This window comes from Eucalyptus grandis, chromosome 8, assembly GCF_016545825.1.
Source record: "Eucalyptus grandis isolate ANBG69807.140 chromosome 8, ASM1654582v1, whole genome shotgun sequence".
Taxonomy (NCBI): domain Eukaryota; kingdom Viridiplantae; phylum Streptophyta; class Magnoliopsida; order Myrtales; family Myrtaceae; genus Eucalyptus; species Eucalyptus grandis.
Genome location: NC_052619.1, coordinates 27912320 through 27921431, shown reverse-complemented (window position 1 = coordinate 27921431; position 9112 = coordinate 27912320). Strand labels below are relative to the sequence as shown.

The 9112-nt window shown below is 40.5% G+C and overlaps 1 pseudogene; it reads left to right on the top strand.

Annotated features, from left to right (window-relative positions):
• The first annotated feature begins 656 nt into the window (after positions 1 to 656).
• Positions 657 to 9112, top strand: LOC104416873 (annotated as a pseudogene).

The window sequence follows — 9112 nt, the reverse complement described above, 5'->3', positions numbered from 1 at the left end:
TTTGGTTGTTAATGTCCCATGATTTTGGGGTTGAAACATTTTATGCTTTTTCGTTGATAGTGGTCGTTCTTTTCTCTTTCCTACATTTTCGGAATAAAAAGAAGCATTTTAGAGATTTTGTATCTTGTCTTGAGATGCTCATCTCTCATTTTCTTTTATGTCATAATCTTGTCTCGCCCCCCCCAAAAAAAAAAAAAAAAAAAAAAAAAAAAAAAAAAAATTGTTAAACAACATCATATCTTAATCATTTAACTTCCGCTTACCCAACAACCTCTCCTCCATAGTCAGAGGTCCTTCCTGTCTTCGCATTTGGTCATCCCGCATCCACATACATCGATTTATGTTAACCAGAATCAAACAAACATGGAGGAGAAAACGTACAATTACTAGACTTAGCATCCCTTGTAATCATTTTCTTCACTCAAAAATTATTCACAGGGAAGACCAAGAAAACCTCCCTCCAAGCCCACCCTCTACCCATCACAGCCATCATCACCTCAAGAAGCCCGTCCACTGGACCCTTCTCCCCCTCTCCCAGAGCTACGGCCCCATCATCTCCCTCCGTGTCGGTGCCCGTCACCTCCTCGTCATCTCTTCCAGGTCTCTCGCTGACGAATGCTTTACCCGGAATGATGTGGTTCCACCACCGGTTCCTCATGGGTGAGTACCTCAGCTACAATTACTCCACTATCATATCCGCTTCCAACAGCGACCACCGGCGCAACCTCCGCCGCATCGGCGCTGACGAGATCTTCTCTTCACACCGCGTTGATGGGTCGCTCGACATCTGGAGGGACGAGGTCAGGTGCTTCCTCTGGAAACTACTGGGGCGAGGCGATGAACCGACCAGTGGCTTTGTGAGGGCGGAGCTGAAGTCCGCGTTCACGGAGCTGACGTTCATATGTGTGCAACGTGGAGGAAGCAAGAGCGTATCAGGAAGTGGCGGAGGAGGTTGTCAAATGCGCGGGAACATCGTATCCGGGGGATTCTCTGTCGGTGCTGAGGTGGGTTGATTACCAGGGGTATGAGAAGAAGGTATCCGAGCTCGGGAAGAAGACGGATAGGTTTTTTCCAGGGACTGGTCGACGAGCATAGGAAGAAGGAGGAGGAGGAGGTGGAGAGTGAGGAGAAGGAGGAGGAGAGCATGATCAAGCACCTCTTCTTGTTGCAGGCGTCGCATCCGGAGTATTAAACAGACGAGATAATTAAGGGGTTCGCGCAGGTATTCATTCTCCGTCTCACTTTGTTCACTTTTATATAGTGTAGCCCAAACTTTTATAGCCGTTCCACACCCAACTTCTCATTATTGATAGATTAAATTTTTATGATCTTTTCTTCCAAATATTTTCGAATTTATATTTCGACACTTTCTAAATTTTTAATTGCATGTCTACAACCCATAAATATTGAATAATTGGTTGTATTTGCAAATTTATCGTTGTTCATTATATGTTTAGTGTAGGATTTATTAAAAATTTCTATTGTGGGTATCTGATAGGTGTCCAGCTACTTTATAATGAGTCAGGTAAGGGATATTATATCAAAACCCGTGAGAAGTGATAAAAAGTTAAAAAGGACAAATTCTAGCATCCTTACCGAATGCCAAGCTATTTTTAAGAAGACTCAATATAGAAGGTTATAAAAATAATTTAGGATCACACCGATAAACATATCCACACACCAGCGTGCACAACTAGTAGCCAGTTTTAACAAATTTCTCCACTTTGCCCAAATATCATACTCATAATGTTGAGATATCCTTTAACCAGCTTTGGTGTGTCAGGTTTATAAAAGACATACTTGGACATTTTTTAAATTAGCAGTCAATACTGAATTCTGGAAGTGAAACATCTTCGTTCACAATGAAATGGGCATTCGCCAATCTGCTCAACCATCCTACCATCTTGGAAAAGGCAGAAGCAGAGATTGATTCCCAAGTTGGACAAAACCGTTTAATTGATTAATCAGATCTTTCGAAACTACGTTATATTATAAATATCATCTCAGAGACACTTCGTTTACATCCACCAATTCCGCTCCTCCTACCCCATTACTCATCAGATGATTGCATAACAGGAGGCTTCAGCATGCCACGTGGCACAAAGTTTACTGATCAATGCTTGCGCCATTCACAGAGACCCCGAACAATGGTCCGATCCGACGAGCTTCAAGCCTGAAAGATTTGAAAGTGGTGATGGTTAGAATGAATAGGTTAGTAATACCTTTTGGGCTGGGGAGGAGGGCATGCCCTGCTGCAACTTTAGCTCATAAATTTATGGGGTTGACTTTGGGTTCACTGATACAATGCTTTGAGTGGAAGAGGATAGGCGAAGCGGAAGTCGACATGGTTGATACTGAAGGGCTGACAATGCACAGGGAAAAGCCGATGGAAGCATTCCATTTAATACCAAACTACAAGGAATTCACCGACATTCCATTAAATTTTTCAGTAACCATTTTAAAAAAAAGAAAAAGAAATCTTACAAGTATGGTCAGTAAACTACCACTGCCATCAAGCATTTTACCAACTTCTTTCAAATATTTAAAATGTAGAGGGTAAGATACCAACCCTATAACAAATTTACTAGCATCCCAACAAATTAGAGAGTTACGAATTTCTATTTATCTTTTTACAAGTGAGGTTAATAAACTGCCAACACTATAAGAAATCTATTAACATTCTAAGAAATTATGAAATTGATAATGCTATGAAGGCACAAACTTGTAAAAGCCACGTCTTCTTAAGCACCACATTCTTTGTTTCCCTCTTGGGAAGGATTATCTGGGATTCTTTCCCTTACTCTCTCCCTAATACTTTTTCATCATATTCGTCCTTCTCTTTCTGGATCGCTTCTTTGTTCCTCCTCCTATGAATTATGTCCTTTCACTGAGGTCTAACGAGGATAGCGCTAATTGCATCGATCAGAGAACTCAAATAAATGTGAAATGAATGCAAGTGACAGATTACGAAGTTGAGTTGATGGAATCCAATTTAGTCAAAATAGTTATTATCTGTCATCCTTTTTATGTTTGGTACTAATCATTTGTCGTGTTCACATAAGACATGCATATCACGGCATCAAGTGGGACGCCAGTGACAATTTCAGAGTTGCAGAAATGCATTAAAACCCTCTTGCTGAAAACATGGAGAACAACAGTGCTGTCAATTTAACACTCGGACCCATTCGCCCAACACATAATTAATTTTATTTGCATTGAGATTAACTATGTTCACGTGATAAGAAAATCTTCCTCTTTATACTCAAATAACCAATAAAACGTTGGCTTAGATGGCATGTAACATTCTCGATTTCAACCCTTATTTTGGCCCGACTAGTTGGCCAAAGATCGGTATGCCAATGGTGGGACTGGGCCATGAGCCGGCTTGAGAGTCAGTCCCGAACCGAGTAGCATGTTTGTGGATAGACAACCCAATGATTGGTTATAGAGTATTTGACCATAGAAAGGCTATTCGACCATAAGGATCGGTTGTGGGACGATTCCGCACCACCGCAAATCCGTGGATGGTTGTGGCTTGACCTTGCTCGGTCATTGTACCGATCCCAGGTGATTCCGCCCGGTCATTGTTTCAATGATGGATGATCATGGACCAATCCAATTTGACTGTGAGTTAAGGCGGATCGATCGATCCTACATGTCGCGACCCAATTTTTCGGGGTGTGAACCACCTAGGGTTTGGCTAATGGATTGTTAAGCCTAGACTCAACTCGGGCTCTCCCAAGCCCATACCAATTCACGACTTTAGGTTCAAGTTTTTTTTTAACATGCAAATGGATTTTATCTAGGAGTCGCCACTAATCTATTTTTGGTGGGTCGATTAGAAACCCAAGCAAAGTAACGGGAGTTTTACTTTACTCCTACGAACCAGAGATTTATGAGTTCGGGGACTTGATTACGCTAGATTTCGCTAACGCCCTTTCGGTACCTTTCTTTTTATTTTGAAAAATGTTTAGCAAGTGGTTTGGATTGATTTTATATTCATTTCCCTAACATGTGAGGCAATCATGCGGGTGCGCAATCCATCAATTTAACACCCAATAAAGCAAATAGAAAATGCAGGACTTACCTCGTAGCAACGAAAGCATCTGCAATGTTAATTCAAAATCCACATCAACAACCTTGGATATGGTTTCTAATTAACACGCAAATTCTCTTTTTTGTTTTCACTTATTTAATGAAAATCATGCAATATGCAATGCAATGTTAACTAAATGACCTAATTCCAATGACATGTAATTTCTAATTAAATGGGCCTAGCAAAAATACTAAATGACATGCATCTCAATGAATCTAACCCTAATGACGTGCATATGGCATTTTTTCTTTTTCCTAAAAGAATGCATTTTTATCCTAAATAATAAAACTAATTTAACCTATGGCATTTTTTTGTATTTTCATGAAATTCGAAATTTGGTGAAATGTGAAAATTACCTAATTAAATTAAGATCCTATTTAATTTATATTAGGAATTAGGTTGAGCCAAATCCTAATTTAAACTAAAACATTATCTTAACCTAAATAATCCTAAAATGCAATCTATTTAAGAAAATACCTAAACTTATGATAAATTAAGAAAAATATTACCTAAAACTAAACTAAGTGCAATTTAACCCTAATATGCAACGACGTACAAAATATGCCATAATTCTACATGACATGCAAATGCAATTTTTTTTTTGTATTTTCGGGATAAACAAAACAATTAAGAGATAAACATCAAACCATCCACGATCATCAAAATGCTATCCACCATTCGAATTGAAATTCAAACTTATTTATTTCGCTAATAAAATCGATAAATTGATCTTAAGCCTTAAAGATCAAGATATCAATTTTACTCCCGCGTGGTTAATTATTCCATCTAAAGCCTTATAGATGGAATACAAAATCCGTGTGCGGTTGCGAATTAGGAACAAATCCTAATAGATTTTACCTGTTACTTGAGGAGATCTAATATGCAGCAAGTAGGAAATAAAATATTCAAATTATTTCGGATAAGAAATTTTACCTAATTTGAATATTGTACGTATATTGCTTCCCAATTCAAATTTGTTGGCGGCTCGCGAATGGTGATTCACGTAGCACGGTTATGACGATGGTTCAGCCAAGTATCTCGCCGGAATGAGAACTCATGGCAACGAGGAGCAATTGAACTGGCTGAGCTTGGCAACGGACTTCTTCTCGAATGCAGGTATCGTGTGTCTTGCCAGTCGAAGTCCTCGTTGCCACTTCCTTTCCGATTGTTTTTTATTTCTTGGACTCACGGCTGTTGGCTTTCTCGACAATATTATTGACTTGGGTTAGCAAGATTTTATGGAAAAAGACAAAACCCACCTCTTAAGACTCATGGCCTTCAATCCTCATCTTTGGATGAATCGTTTTCTCGATGACGGAGATAATAAGAAGGGATCATCCGAAAAAAACCAGCAAAGATGGCAGCTCTGGTGTCTTGCTAGAGAATCTCCAACGATCAGATCGGCAACATAGGGATGCCGTCAATGGGCCACGACGCACAACAGATCGATGTGTGGTCTCAGAGCAGTAGCGGGAGTAGCAACGGAGTTGTGGCGAAGATCGAGAGGGAGCTATGTCTTTGTGGGTGCGATGAACTTCATGACCAGCAACGCAACGGACTCATCAGAACAGGCTATAAATCAACGCAGCGAGTTGTCTTTGGAACAAAGAGTGTGGCGTCGGAGCATGAGACCCGCGGGAGGAGCATTGGTCGTCGAATTAAAGCGCCGCAAACGATGAAAGCAAGGTCACGGCCAAGACGGGGCTCAACCGCGACGCGCTCTTCTCCGTCTCTATCTCTCTTAAAAGTGCCGTATATTCAATGTCCTCCTTTTTCAGAATTGAGGCCGTATGTATCAATTGTGTGACCTCCCCAAACAAATTGCACGCGAGGTATTATATAGGTCTAAAAAATGTATCTCTACGGTATATATTTTTTCCTTTTTTGTTCGCGCATGATACCCCTAAATATATCATTGAAATATATCCACCTTGTGCAATATTCCCCTTTTGTATTTTTTACATATTCTATCCAAAATTTTCCTTTTTGTTCGAAAATGCATAAATGTGTGAAGAATCTGAACGGAATATGTGAAAAATTTTGCACTCGCCGTCGGTCCAATAAAATAAACAAAAATGTTCCTAAACTATATGCCATGTGATTTTATTTTTTCAGGGATAAAATTAACCCATAATTTTTAAATGTCTTAATGGGTCGCCAAAATTTATGTGTCAACACTACACAATTACATGACAACCGAGAACCGACCATGGATCAAATAAACTCAACGTGGTTCAATGTTAGACTAACCATAAATTGTGGTGTAGGACCCTAGACTAACCCGCGAACCAACCAGAGGACTGGTCAACCAATCCAAGGCTTGGCCCTTAGACCCCGTTGCGAGTCTTTTCTCAATAGAGGGGAAATCCAAACTCGGTTTCACCAGTTAAGCTCAGTTGCATTCGGCTTTATCCGATCATGGCTTAGGCACGAATCTTAGGCCAAATAAGGTAATCGATCGTGATTGGACTCGACTGACTCCTGCCCAAAGAGATGGCCTTCTAACTTGATATTTCCCATGGTGCATTTAATGTTCTTGGGTAGCTTATTAATACATGATGATTAAGTAGGACACTTGGCCCCATTAACTTTTCTCTTGAAATGTAATCATTAAATTTTAGATGGTTATGTGTTAAGAGGGGATGAGTCAGAAGCTTATTAATGGTGGGGAATGATTCATATGTCACGCCTTGATCCTTCGAGCATGTGCCCATCCCTCAGCGGTCGATTAACTAGCGACATCCCAGGACGCATTGCCGACCCTTTCATTTTAATGCATATGCGGAAGCGAATAAATAATCCCCAGATAACGACAAGATGAGATAGGAAAGTATGGCCATAAAATTTTCAAAGCAAATCACATCTTACCATATTTGTATCAACCAAGTCATATACAACTATTCAATATATATATACAAACAAGGTCTGCAAAACAAGGGGGTTTCAAAAACTATAGATCCTCTACCTCCACCTCCTCACTCTCATTTGAGCTTTCAACCATGTACACCGAAGTTCCTAGATCTGCAAGATCCGGGTCTATCGGGTATACTGCCAAACCTCCAAAGGAATTTGCTGTGCCTTTTCCAAAAGCAACCTCCACTATATACAGAGGAACTTCGGACTCCGGTATGGGCCCCTCTCTTTGTCCATTCTGCTCCTAATGATATCATGATCTATATCGATGAGACAAATTTTTGGGTAGACCCTCATCGACTCAAACCACGGACCTCACTAACTCATATACCCACCCCCTTGGATTTCCATGAAGCGGAATGAAACACTTGTGCTGCATGACCTTCTTTGGTTGACCAAAATGTTCAGGAGAAGCTACCATCTAGGGACCTGAAAAAGTTATCCCACAATGGGGTGAGACGAGGTCTCAACAAGTTCACCCCTTAAGACCTAACTAGGAAGAAAAGATGCCCCGAGGGTTGCCTAAGCACAAGCACGAGTTAGAGGACTTACCTTTGCCTCAGTTCCTTCTTACACGTCAGTAATTCACACCTCATACATGCAACAACATCATTCAACAATTGGAACGTCTCACTATAAATCACAATCAAATACTTGCTCAAATTATTAATCATGGCCACTCACGGCCACAACCCATTCCATGATCGGTGGTCTCTTAGTGTAACTAGGTTAATCACAGCCCAATGTGCATAGCTGATTCCAAGTTTGGTGGCGGATCACGGCCCGCTAGGCACAGCCTATGTTAGGCGGTAATCACGGCCCGATGGGCACAGTCTACTTTGGTGATCTTCTTAACCCAACCCATAATGACATCTATAACATGCGTCACCTCATCTTTCAGTAATCATCTTACTATGACTACCAATCATCACATGATTATTTACCCACGGTCAAAGATATTACTTTTTGCACTTAATATCCTCAATTAAAATGATGTCTTGGTCTATTTTCTTCGTGTTCAAAATATCCGATAAAAGTAACTGTGTATGGGTACACAGTTGGCTTAGCCAAAAATATAATATTTTTACTTCATAAAATCCCACTAATTATATAGTCGATAAAAACATTTTTGGTGCGGTAAACCGACGCTTAGTAATTTTCTAATTAAATACCGAAATTAATAAATTTTGGAATAAATACCCAAATTTACAAATCAAACTTAAATTATACAAAATAACAATCAATTAAATAAACCAACCACACCATTGCAATCAGCACGAAATTCTGATTATTGGCTATCCCGGTCTAGTTTCCAAAAAATAAATAAATAAATTAAATAAATACATAAATTAATTAATAAATACTAAAAATTGCAACTTAGGCCGGAAAAGCCTAATTAAATACCGATTCGGGTTTGGAAAAATTCCGAACCTATCTAGATAAATACTACGGCCTATCCACTTGCTAAATGTGCAATCCTAACCACCTAACATGCAATGACGAACGATTAAATCCCTAATCCATTCTAACTAACCACTTAATCATAGCTGAACCTAAACTAATCAACCCTTAAGCGTCATTAACTTACTAAATAAGGATTAGTGAATTAAACTCACTTGATTAATGATCAGCTCGAATCAAAATGACGAGGACGTGGAGGCGGTCCACAAACTCCAAAGCGGGTGCATTAAGTGAGGTTCGGAAGGGCGCCAAAACGGGCCAAATAGTGGGCTGGAAACCCACTATGTTTGGTTCTAGTCAGAGGCCAGAGAAAGGTGGAACCGACGGCTGGCTAAGGCGGAAACAAGCAACGAAGGGTGGCAGTGCTGTTGTGGGTCTAGGTGGGGCCTCACGGCAGCAGGTGGTGGCTCGCAGCGATTTAGACAGCTCCGACAAACGATGAGCAAGGTGCTGGTGGTGAGCGTGGGCAATGGAGATGTGCGAATCGGCATGCGACTGGACGGTGAATGGACACGAGTCACTGGCTCAGCAGGTGATCGGACGGTGTGCAACAACTCCAATAGGCATCGGGCTGCTCGATGGCTTGGGGAAGAGGATGGTTGGTTTCTCTGTGATTTTGGAAGCTCCAAGCTGCTAGAATGA